The sequence below is a fragment of the Halichoerus grypus genome, chromosome 11, assembly GCF_964656455.1.
Source record: "Halichoerus grypus chromosome 11, mHalGry1.hap1.1, whole genome shotgun sequence".
NCBI lineage: Eukaryota > Metazoa > Chordata > Mammalia > Carnivora > Phocidae > Halichoerus > Halichoerus grypus.
In genome coordinates this window covers 89,290,746-89,308,687 of record NC_135722.1, presented here as the reverse complement: position 1 = coordinate 89,308,687, position 17,942 = coordinate 89,290,746, and the positions used below count along the sequence as shown (strand labels likewise).

Genomic DNA, 17,942 nt, shown 5'->3' with positions numbered 1-17,942 from the left:
CTGTCTGTCTCACAGAGCCTTCTGTGAACACATCTTCCTCAGGAACCATGACATCTTCTGGCAATCCTGGCTCCAGCAAATGTATTCCATACAGCTGAAGAGTGTTGGGTCTGGAGTAGACTGCCTGAATTAGGATCCCCCCAAATACCAACTATGTGGCCTCACCTGGTTATCTATCTTCTCTGTGTCTCAGTTTTTTCAACAGTAAAATGAGGGATAATAGTATTTTCCACCTCTTGTCATCTTTTTGAGGATAAAACAAATGAATACATGTGAAAAGTTTAGAATGATGCTCATTAAAAGTAGCTGATAAATAGTATCTATTATTATTACTTTTGCTGACAGGGTTTGACAGAGAAATGTTAGTAAAACATCCTGGCATGTCTTACCATGGTAATACTAAAGGCATAGTGTATTTATGGATGATGTAACAGTGGTATTTGGGTTGATGCCCCGTGATGTTATTTTTTGATGAGAAAACCTGGATGGGAGGCAGGAAGAAGATATTTGGACAGGGGTAGGTTATCAAAAGTTCCATATTGGACAAATTCAGCTAAATTTACCTCTTAAGATGTCCAAGTGAAAATGTACAAATCTAGTACTTGTAGAGGTTAGGGTGGTGCAGAGGCTAGAGGCTTAAGGAGGATTAAGCAGAGATTTCAATGAATTAAAGTCACAATGCTGGATAATACAGAGCTAGGGACCAGGCTAGGAATAGACCACTTTTATTAGGTGTCCACAGTGGGCAGATAGTTGCTTGTGGCAATTCCAGAGCTCCCACATCTCCCATTGTACCCACCCCATCCCAACCTTCAAACCCCACTCTAGTTCACATAGATGAATCCCAATTTCCCTTCCCTCCCAGTGCATTTCCACATTCACTCAGACTTTGTTCTTCTATTCACCATCTCAGCCCCTGATCCAGAGGACAGTCTCTCTCTCTCTCTCTCTTTTTTTTTTTATGAGAGAGAGAGTGCACACATGTGTGCAGAGGGTAAGGGAGGGGCAGAGGGAGAGGGACAGAGAGAATCCCAGGCATCTCCAAGCCCAGCACAGAGCCCCACACCTGGCTGGATCTCACAACCCGGAGGTCATGACCTGAGCTGAAAGCAAGAGTGGGATGCTTACCAATTGTGCCACCCAGGCGCCCCCGGAGGACAGTGTCCTTACAGAGAGACCTGAGACCATGGCTGTTTACCAGCAGATACCTCGAGCTGCTATTATATGCAATTCTCTGACTCATCATGCTTATTGACTCACCGTACATTTCCTCCAAACACTTGAAGCTTCAGAAGAGAAGCCAAGGCCTAGAGTGGTGGTTTGGGAATTCAAATCTCCTTCCATCCCTATAAATAGCTGCTTTAATTTGAGTCTGGGGCCCCTTTCTGTGGGAACCTGGCACTCTCACTGCCTATAAATCACTGTCAATCTTCCCTGCTGTCAACCTTTAACCAGAGCAAATTGTACAAGGGTTTATGTTGCCCACTCCAGTGTCCTTGGGCTATTTCCTTTCTGGGTTGTCTGGCCTGGGCTAAAAGTTCTGGATTCACATTCCAGGCAACATTAAACTTCCTTTCCCATACACGTTCATGCTCACAAACCCTTGGAGTTTGACAAATTGTTTCAGTTCCCACCAAAGCCAGCTAGCTTGGCAAATCCATCAGACCTGCCAGGATTTCCCAGAGTGAGTTTAGAGGGGGAGGATATCTTGTCTATATAGCTTCTCTATAAGCAGAATGCCCATAGATTTGTAATGTAAATCATAATGAGTGCCTAGCACATTGTAGGTGATAACCATTATTATTATTATCATTATTATTATTATTGTTATTATTATATTATATTTTGGGCTACCTATCAGAAAATGCTCTGATATACATTTTAGAGACATCATCATCCGCTGTCCGTTGTACTTTGCCATTTTACTCATGGCTCAGGCACACTGTATTTAGTAGCTACTGGTTGATGTAAATACATTTGGTACAATAATTCAACAAATTCATTAAGTATTTAGGAAGCTGTTATGTGAAGACATTGTGCTAAGCCAAGAGGGGATACCAAGATGAACAACCCAAGCTTCCTGTCCTGGAGAGATTTATAATCTCAAAGATGAGACAAGTGTACAAGTGGCTAGGAACAAGACTTGACTAGAACCAGAGCCATTGGAGTTACAGGTGGAAGGTTCTGTGAGTTCAGCAGAGGGGAGGCACCATGACTGGTCTCCAGAATCAGGAGAGCCTCTTTAAAGAGGGGACAATGGAGGTTGACCTTAGAATATGTAATGATCTTAACCTGAGATGGAAGAGGACTTCAAGGGACGGGACAACCTTGGTAAATGATCATTAGGAAGTTTTCCTTCTTAAGGGGGAGAAGAATGAGTTGGAGTGAGTCGAGTGTGATTAAGGGGAGAAAAAAATAAAGACCCTCTAAACCTAGAGGAAACGATTCTGAGACACTGACAGACTATGTGACTGTAAGCCACCAAAGGGCACAGGCTCAGCCTCATCTATAAAAATAGAAAGTTGAGTTTCAGCATCTTGAGTCTAACATTGTTTTGTTTTGTTTTATTAGACAAAACTGACTGTTAAACAGTCAGTGTTCTTTGTGCTCTCTAGTTGTAAGGTATGCCTATATAGTGGTAACTAGAATATCCTTTTTCTTTAATAAAAAGAAGTTTCCACCCTCTCCTTTAAATTGCAATGTTTGTCTTGGGCCAAGGTCCTAGGTTTGAAAGAACATGGGCACTGTAAGCTTGGCTTCAGCAAACACACCCAATACTGTACCCTCCAATTACCTTTATCACAGAGCAGGCTGAACTTCTCACTGGTTCGTGAAGGATTTCACTCTTTTCACCTACTCACTGGTTCTCAGGCTGGTATGATTATCATAATATCCACCCCACCCCACTGCCCTGCCCCAGCCAGGATTCTTCAGGTGCAACTCAAATTTCACCTTCCTCATGAATCCTCACATATTTCTCCAGACCTATGATTCCTTCCATGTCTTATTATGTGGAGAAGCTATTTTCAAGCCCAGACACCTGAGCTGTGGGAATTGCCATTGTTACATTCCATTCCAGGAGCACAGTCTTGTCAGCCAACAGTCTTGCATGCTCCTCAGTGAGCTGTAGCTCACACTTGCTTCGTGTCAACAGTGCCTTATTGAGTTCTGGAGCATCACTAGATAAATGCTTACCAATAAATTATTGTGTCATAGAAATCATAAGATTTCCTCAACTTTAAGTCAGATTCAATAAGCAAGGAGTTTCCTTTACATGGACATGTTACTCTGGAGAGTTGTCAGCCATTTTCTCCGGGGACAACTTGACATGTTTGAATCTATGGGAGGAGAGGAAAAAAAGGAGGGATCAGACAAATTCCTCAGGAAGTTCTGCCTGGTGTCCTAATGTCATGTGGCCTTACTATGTGGAGATACTACTATTCTGATCCTCCTTCCTGAGATGTTCTACTCTGAGGATTTAAGTCCCTGAAAAGAAGCAATCAGTCCTCAAGTACTTTTGCAGATTTTCAATAAATGAGAATCAACCTTATCAAGTTTGTTAAATGAGTTGTGGATAAGAGGAGGGCAATAGACAATTAGACAAAGTAGTGGGATATGTTAATTGAACGTTGTATACAAAATCCCAAACCCCTAAGTCTTCTAGGAAATTTATCCTTCTCATAGGGTGGAAAGAGAACGGCTGCTAACAATCTCTGCATGAATTTTGTGCCTGGGAAATGGCAAAACTGTAGCTCTGAAAACATCCACTGCTAAAAAATACCTTAAAAATTTTTTAATATGTATTTAAGAAAGGAATTATCTCCCCTGAATGAGGCATAATAGGTGGTGAAATTCAGCCATGGAGTCTTGGCCCTAATTTATGCTAAGTGGACAATGATTGATGTCAAATTGCAGAGGAATACCTAAGAAAATATCTACCACAGTCACAAAAATATCAGAAGAATTTATCATAATTAATGGTATTGCTCTGAGAACCAAAGGAAGGGTGAGGAGTTTGCATTTCTTATAAAGTGCTGACTATATTATTTGCTTCAGGTAATAATTACAGCACCCAGGCTTGCTAAATGGCAACAGTTAACATGCAGAGGTGGTAAACAAGGCTCTGGCAATAGGCAGGTTCAGTTTAATCTTCAACCTGAATGTGAGCTGCCTGTTTCTATAACATATAATGTGTCAGTTAGCTCAACCCTCTTATGTTTTAGAGGACCAGAGGTTAGCAGGAGCAGAATAATGCAAATCCCTAATTCTATCCCAGTCACGAGTTGGGGCTGTTCTAAAGAGATCTTTCAAATATCAGAATAAAGTGACAGCTCAAATAATGACTTTGGATTTTTAGAAGATCTATCACTCAGGACCTCAGAGCTTTGCATATCTGGGAGGTGGTGCACATATTTCAGATGCAAACAAAATGAGAGAAGGCCACTGGCATATTTTGATTTCTATTACATGTCATCTGAAGTACTTTGCATCCAATCTCTTCTTTAAAACTCACAACCATCCTGTGGCAGTGGGATTATTATTTCTATTGTACAAATAAAGAACCGAGGCAAGGGGACATTCAGTAAACTTGTACTGGGTTGCACAGTTGAACAGTGGTAGAGCTAGGATTAGATCCAAAGACTGTCTGGATCCAGATCCCAGGATCCTTCCTTCCTCCCATTCTAAAGGGATTAGCCATTAGCCAAGAACAGGGTATTGTTCCCTTACTCTTGGAACAACCTCTTCATTGGCACTAGTTCTGCCCTTACTCCTGAATTGTGACAGAGCCTTGGTGGAAATCATCCCTATGCTACATGACTCAGGGCCCTTATTTGTTAAATGTGAAGAGCACCCTCATTCCAAATATCAGAAATTCAGCAGAGTAATTTTTGTCAGAGCACTGTGGTAAGATTAATACTATATTACTGCATTGCCTTGCGTATCTAATATTTGCATGATATACAATTTGAGATTTCTTTCTTCAGAAACGGTTGATTTGCACTGATCCAGTCATATTTTCCCACTCTATAGACATTGGTCAGATAGATACTACTGGCTGTCTTCCTCCACGGTTATGGGTAGAAGGACATATTTTTCTACGGCCATAGTGTTCCTAGGGATCAGGTTGAGCACCTGCATTGGCCCTCATTAACCTCGCTAACTCACTAGCTCACCAGGTCTTTGGAAGAGGAGCTGTTGACCTAGGCCGAAATCTAACTTGGGACTTTTCACTCCAGGTGCTGGGGCCTACTCACCTGGTGCTGATTTTAGCAGGAATTATCCACAGCTCTTCCGGAATATTCCTACATTTTTTCACAGGCAAATCTGTGTCATATTTAACAACAAACATCTCTGTACATGTGTGCGTGACCTGCAAGGCTTGTGAGGCTCCTTGTTTCTTCACTGTACAGTTCATTTATCCTCCAAGGATGCTACAGTTCCTGACAACCGCCAAGGCTCGGGGACTGGTTTGCCATCTGCCTTCAGAGCACTTTGATCATCTGTCCACTGGTGACTTATTCTGTCTGTGCTACTTTATTGTCATTGTCTTTCCATTAAACTGTGAGTTCCTTCAGAATAAGAATAGGCCCCTCTTCATTTTGTTTATTGCCTTCCACATGATCTGGCACCTAGTAAACATTCAATTAGTGTCTGTGGGATGAATGGAAAGGGACAAGGCATGGTTGACTGGATGTCACTGGCATCAAATCCATGAGCCTGGCCTTATTATCATAGTGCCCTAACCATCAGAGCTAACCAGCCATGGCCAAGAGACATCAGTCTAATTCCCAAGAAGAACAAGTTCCGAGAGCAACTCCACAGATGTCTGAAAACTGGAATCCTGTATAAAGTTAGAATCCACTCACTGCAGTAAAGGGCTGCCTTGTGTTTTCTTTGCTAAGTGTACTTTGGTGTGAATAATGAATAGAGATAACTAAATGAGAAAGTAACTTCACTTTTAAGATTCCCTCCCCCCCCCCAAGGAAGTGGTTCTATTATTTTAAGAGCTGCTGCTACTGTCATCTTGACTGTTGTTTTGTTTCTCTTGTAGATGTCACAGAGCTCCTTTAATGGAGCGTGCACTAGATGCAGAGAGTTGATAAACCTAATGACCAGGAAAAGCACTGTTGGCTTTCTTGACTTTGGACTGACTTCCAGAACCTAGAGCCTGGAGAAAGTCAAGGCAGAGTTTAACTTTATCCTTAGCATAATTTTGCCAACAGTTTCCCTAAAAGTTTGGAATAATGGTCGAGGGAAACAGAGACCTCCATAGGAGATGACATCCCACCAGAAAGGTGCCCGGGCATGCTGAGCTCCCAGAGCTTACCTGTGGAGTAGTCACTCCCTAAAAGAAATTGTACTTGATGTTTCGTTATCTGATGACAGGAATGGAAGTGTGTGTTTGGGGGAGGAGGGGAAGGAGACAACACAGGATAATGTTTGCCTACCAACTTGGCCAATTCTGTTTCCTGTGAAGCAAAATCAGCTGAGGAAATCCTACAAAATATAGTGGAAGGACTAGATAGACTTTGGATATGATTTCAAATTCTGTCCCTACTTCTAACTGTGTAGCTTTAGGTCATTTACTTACACCCTTTAAGCTTCAGTTCCTTCACTTATAAGGTAGAAAAACACTATCTTTGGCACTAGGTTGTGGTAGGAATAAATAAACCATTGTATACAAATTCATACTAAATGTCTATCATACAACAGGTACTCAATAAATATTTAGTTTCTCATATCTACCTATAGTTGTGAACACCCAATTTTGTATCCTTGAAGCCTCAAATAATCTCCTCCTGCTTTTGTATATGATTGGCTCCTATCAAGCTGTACAAAGGAAGAGTCTCCTCTGGGGAGCTTTCTTGGCCCTTCAGACGAACCTGCTCTCCTTCTTCAGGTCTACATCCTAGTTTTCTTATCATACTTACATTATCATATGCATGGCCATGTATTAAAAGTATTTATGTATCTGCCTTTATTTATTGTGTGTTCTTTGAAACAATAGCCTCTTGTCATATTCTTCTCTGTGACCTGAGGTAAATAGTAGGGGCTGGGTTATGAATACTATGAGCCAGAAATAAAGAGACATAAAAAGACAACTCTGTGCTCTGGTTGTTTAATTCAGTATGGAAAAATTTGAGAAAATGGAATTCTTTTGATGGAGCCTGAGATGGTATATTGTGGGGGGAGGTACTATAAGAGGATAATGTGGTGATCAGGACCAAGGGCAGCCAAACCAAAGATAGTATTTCCATGAAACTGAAACTCTAAGGAACAGATGGCACCTTCACTACTGAAGGGAGATAGATATTCATTCATATGAGGCATCAGATTATTTTTAAAAAATGTATGCCCATTGGTAAACTAAGAGATATAATTAAAAAATATGTCCTTGAACAATAACTCAGCAATAGCTCTGGGTAATTAAGTGAGCCGAAGAGAGAAGTAGGAGGCATAAGGAATGAGTTAAGTGGGTTCCATCTGTGATTCAGGTGATGAGGCTATGTGGAGAGAAATAGGGGGTCCATCTGGGGTCCTGGGGCTTTGTATAGGAGTACCATTGTTTTATGAAGAAATAAACACACCTGTGCTCTGAGTTTGCCAGCAAAGCCAATCTGTTTCACATTTTAAACTCAACTCAATTATAAAATCAACGGTTCCCTCTGGACTAAAAGTGTGTCAGGACCACATCCCCCTTCTCCAAATTAGTGTAAACAATCTAATACCAATGCCCAAGCAAGAGCTTTTCTCAAATGCATGTGACTGCAGAGCCTGTCAGCCTGGATGGTGGCATCAGGATCTTTACCTGGTTCCTATCTCATCCCATTGACCAATAATTAGTATCCTTAGTAATGTAAAATCTGTAGTGAAAACAAAATGAATTAATAAAAAGCTCTAGAAATTTTTAATAGTGTTACCTTTGATATCCTGGAGAAGCAAAGATAGGCAAAAATCACTTTATGAATATTTTCTATAAAAATAAAAAAAAAGAAGAGAAAACAAGCCTGCCAAGTCACTTTTCTGGGCTTTTCAAAGTGGGAAAAAGTTATTGTGTATGTGTGGGTATATGTATGTGCTTGTGTAAGTGTAAGGGCAGTGAGCTTGGTGGTGGTGGTCTTTGGGCCCGGAACTATGTACTAATACCATGTATTTATTCCAGCTCTCATTTAGCAGAAGCTCAGAATTTTTGACATTAGTTTTTCAGTGAGTTTTTAAGTCAACTTAATACCGTGTACAACATAAGGTGGCTTTTTAAAGGTTAGATCTAGGTCTAGTTTAGTGGTGTGTCCCTAATGCTCCATACAGAGCCTGGAACATGGTAGATTGCCAATAAATGATTATTAAGTGAGAGATGAGAGGAGGGGAATGAGAGAAAGAGAGGAAACCTTGATAACTAAAATCTTCTGATAATTCCTAAGGTTATTTGCAGTCTTAGGAGCAGTTATTTGGTGGAAATTTATTCCTATGTGCCTCATGATCCAAGACAAGTATTGAGAGTCTACAGTGCTAAGGGTGGCATTCAGACTGATTTTCACTGTTATATAGTCTGGTAACCTCTGCTGAGCCCTTGTAAACACTCACTGCACTTCCAGGACTTTTGTAAGATTTTGTAAGATTCAGAATGTGAACTAACCACTCTACTTCTCTCAATTTGAGCCTCTCAAAATTCCATTGATCTTTCCTGCCCAAGACCGTCTTCCACATTCGGTACCACCTAGACTCACCAGGGCATAGAGTTGCATGTTTCTTTCCACATAAGTCATGTGCATTCCAACAGTGACATTTTAGAGACAATGCCCCTATTCTTTGTTGTTGTATAAACCAAAAAGGTAACTCCAGTGATAGACATTTCAATCTAAATTATGGAAAGGCAGGGTTAATATTTATTTGTACAGCTGAATATATCTGCAGTGATTGGCTGATCAATCAAAGTATAGTCAGATATTGCTAGAAGAGCCTATTCAGACTATTTTTGGAATCAGAAAGTCAAAGAGTATGACGTCAAGGCCAGACTTCCTCATTAGCCAAGTTGTTTTGGTGTTATTAGGGGCTGTCCAACACAGTAACCACTAACCACACAGGGCTATTAAAATTTCAATGCAAATGAATTAAAATTAGATAAAATTAAACATTAGTTTTGTAGTCTCATCAGCCACATTTCAAGTACTCTGTAGCCACATGTGGCTACCATCTACCATATTGGAGATGGCACCAATAAAGAACATCATCATTACAGAAAGTGCTATTGCTCAGTGCTGTAGAACCTACATCCTTTGGAAAATTTGAAAGAAAGAGAGATTACCTTTAGGAGGCCACCACCAGGATTTTTTTGTTTGGGGTGTGTGTGTGTGTGTGTGTGTGTGTGTTGTGTGGTGTTTTGTACTTGTAACATCGCTGGAAATAAGAAATAATTATTTTGCTACCTGTAGATGATTGTTTCATGATGTTTAAGACTTCTTGTGAATGGGGCTACTTTTGAACTGGTGTATAAATGATGGAACTATCCAATGCAAAGGTAGAGAGCTGTGGTCAAATAAAATTATTCTTACTATTTTTTTCTCTTTCAGATCGCTCTGCTGAGCTTTTCTTCTCTTTCTGTTCAAATGTTTGCATTGTTGGGCCTTGAGACTGAAATTCCTTAGAATGTAGAACTGATCTTGCTTTCACTGTTCACAGTAATGGACAAAGAAATGGCAGGCCAGTAGCACGTATATACTGGGGCAAGTGGAACCTAGATCATAAATTATAAGATATCTTATGTATGAGTAAAACTCTAGTGGGGTCATGTGGCCCAAATGCTTATTAAATATAGAGAACCACAATGCCTGAGAAATATGTAGCTATATAGTCAGCTCATGAGTAACCAAGAATTCACATTTCTTCTTTTCTCACCTGTTCCCTTTCTTCCTTTTTCATTTCTCCCTCTTCCAACCCTATCTTCCTCCTTCCACCCCTAAACACATATTGACTGAATGTCCATGAGATCAGTGGACAAACACAGTCCCTATTGTCATGGAGCTCACGGTCAGGAAAACAGACAACAAAAAAATACTTACACAATTAATTATTCAAGAACACTTTGATAAGTACAACAAAGGAGGAATGCAGGATGATAAACAAAAAGCATTGATAACGAGGAGACTTGACTTGGACTGGAAGGTAGAGATGGAAGAATAACGAGTCTGATATTTGGTTTACTTTTTGTTAATTAATTCTTCCCACATGGCAGGCTAGGTAAAGTGTGCCATATAAACATATGACATTGCTGATTTTTCTTTTGTGGTGACTGAGCCTCTCTGAGCCCTCTGGCCCCAATCTCAGAGCTGGTCTCATGAAGCTGTTCTCAGAGCAAGAGTTAAGAGTTACTGCAGGTGAGAAGAATAGAAGACAGTTGGGAATGGATGAGGAAGGGGGGGTGCTACTGTGAGCAGTTTTCTATAACACAAAAATAAATTTGTCCTATCAAGGGCTCAGGAGGGGAAAGGTGAGGGCACACACATATTTCTTTGTTGGCATTAATGTTTTCTTGGCAGCTTTGTTACTCTGGACCCATCAGTGTCAACTCATTGATCCCGACTTAGCTTGTTGGCTCTCTCCACTGGATAAAAAAAAATGTTGCTAAATTATATCAGATCCCATGATAAAATATATTCAGCTGCCCCCATTGCTGCGAGCTTGCCCTGGCTTCTGTGGTTACATTATAAGTTGTGCTTTTTTTTCCTCTATTCATCTCTTTTGTCTTTCTCTCTTATTACGTCTCTGTCTTCTATCTCCAACCTGCTCAAATTCTGACTGATGATAAGGTATGGGCTGTTAATTGCTGATGCCTATGAAATTCAGAATGCTTGCTTATTACAGGGTTCAGGGTCTTCCTTTGATGACATTTAAAAAATATGATAATGTGTTAAAATATATGTAATATCTTTCTGATTTTGTGTGTGTCTGCACATATGGTTAGTTTTTTTTCAACTGTGCTCACAGAGTGTTACTTTTGGAATGCAGTTGTCTCCTCAAAGTGGCTATCAAGGGAATTAGGACTCAAATTAAGGATTATTAAAAAGACATTCACACTGAAATATGTTATTACTGCAAAAGCTGTTCTTGCATTAGCAAAATGAAGTTAGTGAAACAACTGGCATTTACAGCGGAGGCTCTAAATCAAAATTCTGCAAAGCATTCCTGTTTTTCCACTCCAATAGCATCCTCTCTTCTACAGTCCTGTCACCATGAACTTTGGCAGGCACCACATTTTATCGAACACCAGGCAGGCTTAGAAACCAGTAGAATGTTTGACTGTTGCCCACATTTGCCCCAAACACTGGCTATTTCCTTTTTAGCTTTTGGGGAATTGGCTCAGCAGGGACTTGAGCTCTTGCACACTTGATCTGCAAGTCTAACACTGTTGCAATATGTCCAGGCAGCTATTTGATTTGCAGTGTGGTATTTGTTGGATCTACTAGACGAAAAAGACACACGCCTGATCTTCAAGAGCAAAAATTTTGCAGCTTTTTCTTTCTTTTTTTTTTTTAAGATTTGTTTATTTTGAGAGAGAGAGAGTGGGGAGGAGGAGCAGAGGGAGAGAGAGAGCAGGGAGAAGGGGCAGAGAGAGGGAGAGAGAGAGAGAGAAACTCAGGCAGACTTTCTGCTGAGTGTAGAGTCCAAGGCGGGGCTCAATCTTTGGACCCTGGGATCACGACCTGAGCCAAAACCAAGAGTGGGATGCTCAATGATTGTGTCACCCAGGTGCCCCTACAGCTTTTTCTAAACACAGTCTTCTTCCTGTATTCTCTAGCTCACTTGTTGGTTCGATATTACTAGATCATTCTACTGGCAATTTGGACCTGGGCCTGGATTCTTCTCTGTTCTTACTTTTCCCCTCGCAAGCAATATCCCAAACCTACCAGACAAAATGACTTTTGTTAACCTCCTCAGTCTTTCTTGAATCTGCTCCCTCCTCCACTGTCCTTCACCTGCATGCTCCTTGGTCTATGTCATGCTGTCTTTATTTCTTGCCTATGTCTCAACCATTCTTACCACCTTCAGTTTCATCCTTCCCACTCTGCTTCTCCTTTTCTCAAAGAATATATCCACGACAATGCAGAAGATGCAAATGTCATCATCATCGTATGTCTTTAATCGAAAGCCCATCAAGAGTTTGAAGCATCCGGTTGCTGCAGTCAGTTAAGTGTCTGACTCTGCATTTCCGCTCAGGTTGTGATCTCAGGGTCGTGAGATTGAACCCTGCCTCAGACTCCACGCTCAGTGTGGAGTCTGCTTGAGATTCTCTCTCCATCTCCCTCTGTCCCTCCCACTTGTGCTCTCTCTCTCTCTAAAATGAATAAATCAATCTTTTAAAAAAAAGTCCATCAGTAGTTTTACAATGAGCATAGATTTAAGTTTGAACATCTTAACTTGGATTAAAAAGCCCTCTGTATTATATCCTTTGCTTGCTTTTCAAGCATTATCTGAGTTCATGTTACCCCTGAATTATATGCAGTTTTTCTATGGAATACTCTATCACAACATGATCTCTCTCTCTCTCTTTTTTAATACTTGTTTGTGCGCACACGCATGCGTGCGTGAGTGCACGCACACACACACACACACACACACACACACACACACACACACTTTCTCTATCTCTGGCTGGCCTTTAAAACTCAAGAATTATTGCCCAGAAGAAGTCTTCCCTAAAATCCTGGGCCTCCAGGCTGAGTTGGGGATCCCTTATCCATGCTCTCACAAAACTACATTCTCACAAAAATTACAATCCTCAAGCAGTTTCTTTTTTAAACAGCTTTTTTGAGATAGAATTCACACAACAGAATTCATCCATTTAAAGTGCACGATACAATGATTTTTGGTATTTACAAAGAGTTGGGCCACCACCACAATCAATTTTAGAGCATTTTCATCAACCTGAAAAGGAATCTTGTACTTAACTCAATAGTCATCTCCCATTTCCCACCAAACTCCCCAGCTCCAGGCAACTACTTTCTGTTCTGTCTCTTGTCTCCATAGATTTGCCTATTCTGGACTTTTCATATAAATAGAATTATACAATATAAGATCTTTGTGGCTGACTTCTTTCACTTAGCATGAGGTTTTCAAGGTTCATCCATGGTGGGCCATAGGCTATATCTTATTCTTTTTAGTTCCTTTTAACTTTAGATATTACACTGTATTGATACCCACAGTTGATTTACCCATTTATTTGTTGGTTATTTGGGATACTTTCACTTTTTGAATATTATGAATGATTCTTCTGCCTTTCTGTGGATATAGGCTTTTAGTTCTCCAGGAATATACTTAGAAATGGATGTACTGAATCATGTGGAAATTCTATGTTTAATATTTTGAAGAACTACCAGCCTGTTTTCCAAAGGATGGCACCACTTTAAATTTCCACAAGCAGTATATGAGGGTTCCAATTTCTTCTCACCTTGACAACACTTCTTTACCTCTGTTTTTGATTATAAAAGAGGTAGTGAAGTGGTATTTCATGATGGTTTTGATTTGCATTTCCCTAGGGGCAAATGATGTTGATCATTTTTTTTGTGAGTGCTTATTGGCTATTTGTATATCTTCTTTGTAGAAATATCCATTCAGATATTTTGCCCATTTTCAATTGAGTTGTGTGATTATTATTGAATTATAAGCATTCTTTATTCTGGATACTAGATCCTTGTAACATATATGATTTGCAAATATTTTCTCTCATTCTTTGGGTTGCCTTCACTTTCTTAATAACATCCTTTTAATTGTGATGAAGTCCAAGTAATCTAATTTTTCCTTTTGTTGCTGATGTTTTTAGTGTCCTACCCAAGAAAGCATTGCTTCATCCAAGGTCACAAAGAATTTAAAACAATATTGAGAAATAGGTACAGAGATTTCCCATATACACCTTGCTTTACACATAAATAGTCTCCCCCATTATCAACATTACTCACCAGAATGTTATATTTTTTACCAAGGATGAACCAACACTGACACATTATAAATCATCTAAAGTCTATAGTTTACTTTAGGAATCGCTTTTGGTGTTTTGCATTCCATGGATTTGGACAAATGTATAACAACGTACATCCATTATTATAACATCATACAGAGTATTTTTACTGTCCTAAGTATCCTCTGTACTCTGTTCATTTCTTCCCCTTTCACACACCAACCCCAACAACCATTGAACTGTTTATTGTCTCCATAATTTTGCCTTTTCCAGAATGTCATATAGTTGGAATAATGCAATATGTAGCCTCCTGAGGTTCACTTCTTTCACTAAGTAATATTCATTTAAGATTGCTTCATGTCTTTTTATGGCTTGATAGCTCATTTTCTTTTTTAGTGCCGAATAATATTCCATTGTCTGGATGTCCAATTGTTTTATTTATACATTCACCTGCTGAAGGACATTTAGGTTGCTTCCAAGTTTTGGTAATTATGAATAAAGCTGTTACGGCTATCTGTATGCTATTTTTTGTGGCAACAGAAGCTTTTAACTCCATTAGGTAAATACCAAGGAACACAATTTCTCGATCAAATGAAGAGTCAGGTTAGTTTTGTAAGAAACTGCCAAACTGTCTTCCAAAGTAGTGTACCATTTTGCATTCTCACAGCAATGAATGAGAGTTCTTATTGCACCATATCTTCACCATCATTTAGTGTTGTCAGTGTTCTGGGTTTTGGCTATTCTAATAGGTGTGTGGTGGTATCTCATGGTTGTTTTAATTTGCATTTCCCTGATGACATATGATGTAGAACATCTTTTCTTATGTTTATTTGTCATCTGTATATCTTCTTTGGTGAGGTATCTGTTAATATCTTTGGTCCACTTTTTATTTGATTTGCTTGTTTTCTTATTGTTAAGTTTTAAGACTTTTTTTTTAATCTTTTGGATAACAGTCCTTTATCAGATGTGTCTTTTGCAAATAATTTCTCCCAGTCTGGGGCTTGTCTTCTCATTCTCTTAACATTGTCTTTCACAGAGAGGTTTTTAATTTTAATGAAGTCTAGTTTATCAATTATTTCTTTCATGGATGGTGCCTTCAGTGTTTTATCTAAAAAGTCATTGTCATACCCAAGGTCATCTAGGTTTTCTCCTATGTTATCTTCTAGAAGTTTCATAGTATTATATATTACATTTAGGTCTGTGATTAATTTTGAATTCATTTTTGTGAAGAGTGTAATGTTTGTGTCTCGATGCTCTCCTTTTTTTTTTTTTTTAGCAAGTAAATGTCCAGGTTTTGCAGCACCATTTGTTGAAAAGACTATCTTACTCTATTATATTGCCTTTGCTCCTTTATCAAAGATCAGTTGACTATATTTATGTGGGTTTATTTCTGGGTTCTCTATTCTGTTCCATTGATCTGTCTTTTCTCTTGCCAGTACCACACTGTCTTGATAATTATAGCTTTAAAATAAGTCTTGAAGTCAGGGAGTGTCAGTCTTCCAACTTTGTTCTTCTATTTCGATATTGTGTTGGCTATAATGGGTCTTTTGCCTCTCCATATAAATTTTAGAATAAGCTTGTAGATATCCACAAAATAATTTGCTGGGATTTTCACTGGGATTTCACTGAATCTATAGATGAAGTTGGGAAGAACTAACATCTCATCATATTGAGTCTGTTGATCAGTATGTTCCTCTTCATGACATGAAATATCTTTCCATTTATTTAATTATTCCTTGATTTTGTTTATCAGACTGTTGATGCTTTCCTAATAGACCATGTACACATGCTGCTAGATTTTACCTAAGTTTTTCATTTTGGGGGGTGCTAACATAAATGATATTGTGTTTTTAATTTCAAGTTCCACTTGTCCATTGCTGGTTTATAGGAAAGTGATTGACTTTTATATGTTAACCTTGAATCCTACAACCTAATATAATTGCTTATTGGTTCCAGCTGGGTTTTTGTTGATTCTAACATATTTTATACACAGATGATTATGTATTCTGCAAACAGAAACAGTTTTATTTCTTTCTCCCCGATCTGTATACCTTTTATTTCCTTCTCCTCTTATTGCATTAGTTAGAACTTCCAGGATAATGTTGAAAAGGAGTGGTGTAGTGGGACATCCTTGCATTGTACCTAGCCTTAGAAGGAAAGCTTTGAGTTTTCCACCATTAAGTATGACAGCTGTAGCCTTTTTGAGATGTTTTTTATCAAGTTGAGGAAATTCCTCACTATTTCTAGTTTACTAAGAGTTTTTAATCACAAATAGGTGTTGGATTTTGTGGAATGTTTTTTCCACATCTATTGATATAATCATGTGATTTCTTTTTCAGCCTGTTAATATAATGGATTGTATTAATTGATTTTTGAATGTTGAACCAGTGTTATATACCTGAGCTAAATCCCATTTGGTTTTGGTATATAATCCTTTTTATACATTGTTGGTTTTGATTTGCTAATATTTTATTGAGAATTTTGCATCTATGTTTGTTTATTTATTTATTTATTTATTTTAATTTGATTGTGTTATGCTAGTCACCATACAATACATCATTAGTTTTTGATGTGGTGATCCACGATCCGTTGTTTTCGTATAACACCCAGTGCTCCATGCAGTACGTGCCCTCCTTAATACCCATCACCAGGCTAACCAATCCCCCCTCCCCCCTCCCCTCTAAAACCCTGTTTGTTTCTCAGAGGCCATAGTCTCTTATGGGTCATCTATGTTTATAAGAGATATTAGTCCATCGTTTTCTTTTATTATAATGTCTTTGATTTTGGTGTTAGGGTAATGATGGCTTCTTAGAATGAATTAGGAAACATTCTGTCTGCTTTGTCCTCTGAAAGAGATTGTAGAGAATTGGTATAATATCTTTCTTAAATGTGTGATAGAATTCACCATGAACTCATCTGAGCTTGCTGCTTTCTATTTGGGAAATTTCTGTTATGAATTATTGATTCAAATATTAAAATAAATATAGCTCTATTCAGATTGTCTATTTCTTCTTGTGTGTGTTTTGACAGTTGTATCTTTCCAGGAATTGGTCCATGTCATCTGGGTTATCAAATTTGTGAGCATTAGTAAATTTGTGATCACGTTTGTAGGTTTTCATGTGGGCTCAAATTACTTTCTTGCATATGTCCTTCTGAGTACAATTGTGCTTTCAGCCTTAAAAACTGTAGTATTTCTTCTAAAATGGATCTACTGGCAATACATTCTCTCAAATTTTGTTTACCTGGGAATGTCTTTATCTTGCTTTTCCTTTTAAGGATATTTTTTCTGGATATAAAATTCTTAGTTGACAGCACTTTGAATGTCATTAACTGCCTCCTGGCCTCCATTGCTTCTGGTAGGAAGTAAGACCCTAATCTTATTGGGGGGTCTCTTATGCATGGCAAGATGTTTTTTTCTTGCTGTTTTGAAGATTTTTGTCTTTTTGTTTCAGTATTTTTGCTATTAAGCAGTGGGATTTGGATCTCTTTGTATTTAATCTACGTAGATTTTGTTGAGCTTCTTGAATGTGTAGATTAACACTTTTCATCAAATTTGAGATGTGTTTTGCCATTTTTTTAAAATACATTTTGAACATTTTTTCTGCAACATTCTCCTCTACTTTCGCTGATGTCATTACAAATATCTTGTTGCCCTTTATAGTATCATACATTTCTTTGAGTCTCTGTTAAATTTTCTTCTTTTTCTCTCAATGTTTCAGATTGCATCTGGTCTGTTAATCTATCTTCAAGTTTACTGATTTTAAGTCTTTGTCAAATGCAACATCTGAATCCTCTCTACATCAAAGGCAATTTTGTTGCCTGCTTTTTTTTTTTAATGTACAATCACACTTACTTATTTGTTTGCATGTCTTATAATTATTTTGTTGAAAACTGGACATTTTGGAAAATTTAACAACTCTAGATAATCATCCTCTCTTACAGGGCTTTCTGTTGTTGTTTCTTGTTTATTTTCTTAGTGACCTGGCTG

General features: G+C 38.6%; 1 long non-coding RNA gene across 1 annotated transcript in view; it reads right to left on the bottom strand.

The window, feature by feature from the left end:
- LOC144379542 (uncharacterized) overlaps window positions 1-17,942 on the bottom strand; it is a 50,428-nt gene that overhangs the window by 10,270 nt on the left and 22,216 nt on the right. The window lies entirely within an intron of this gene.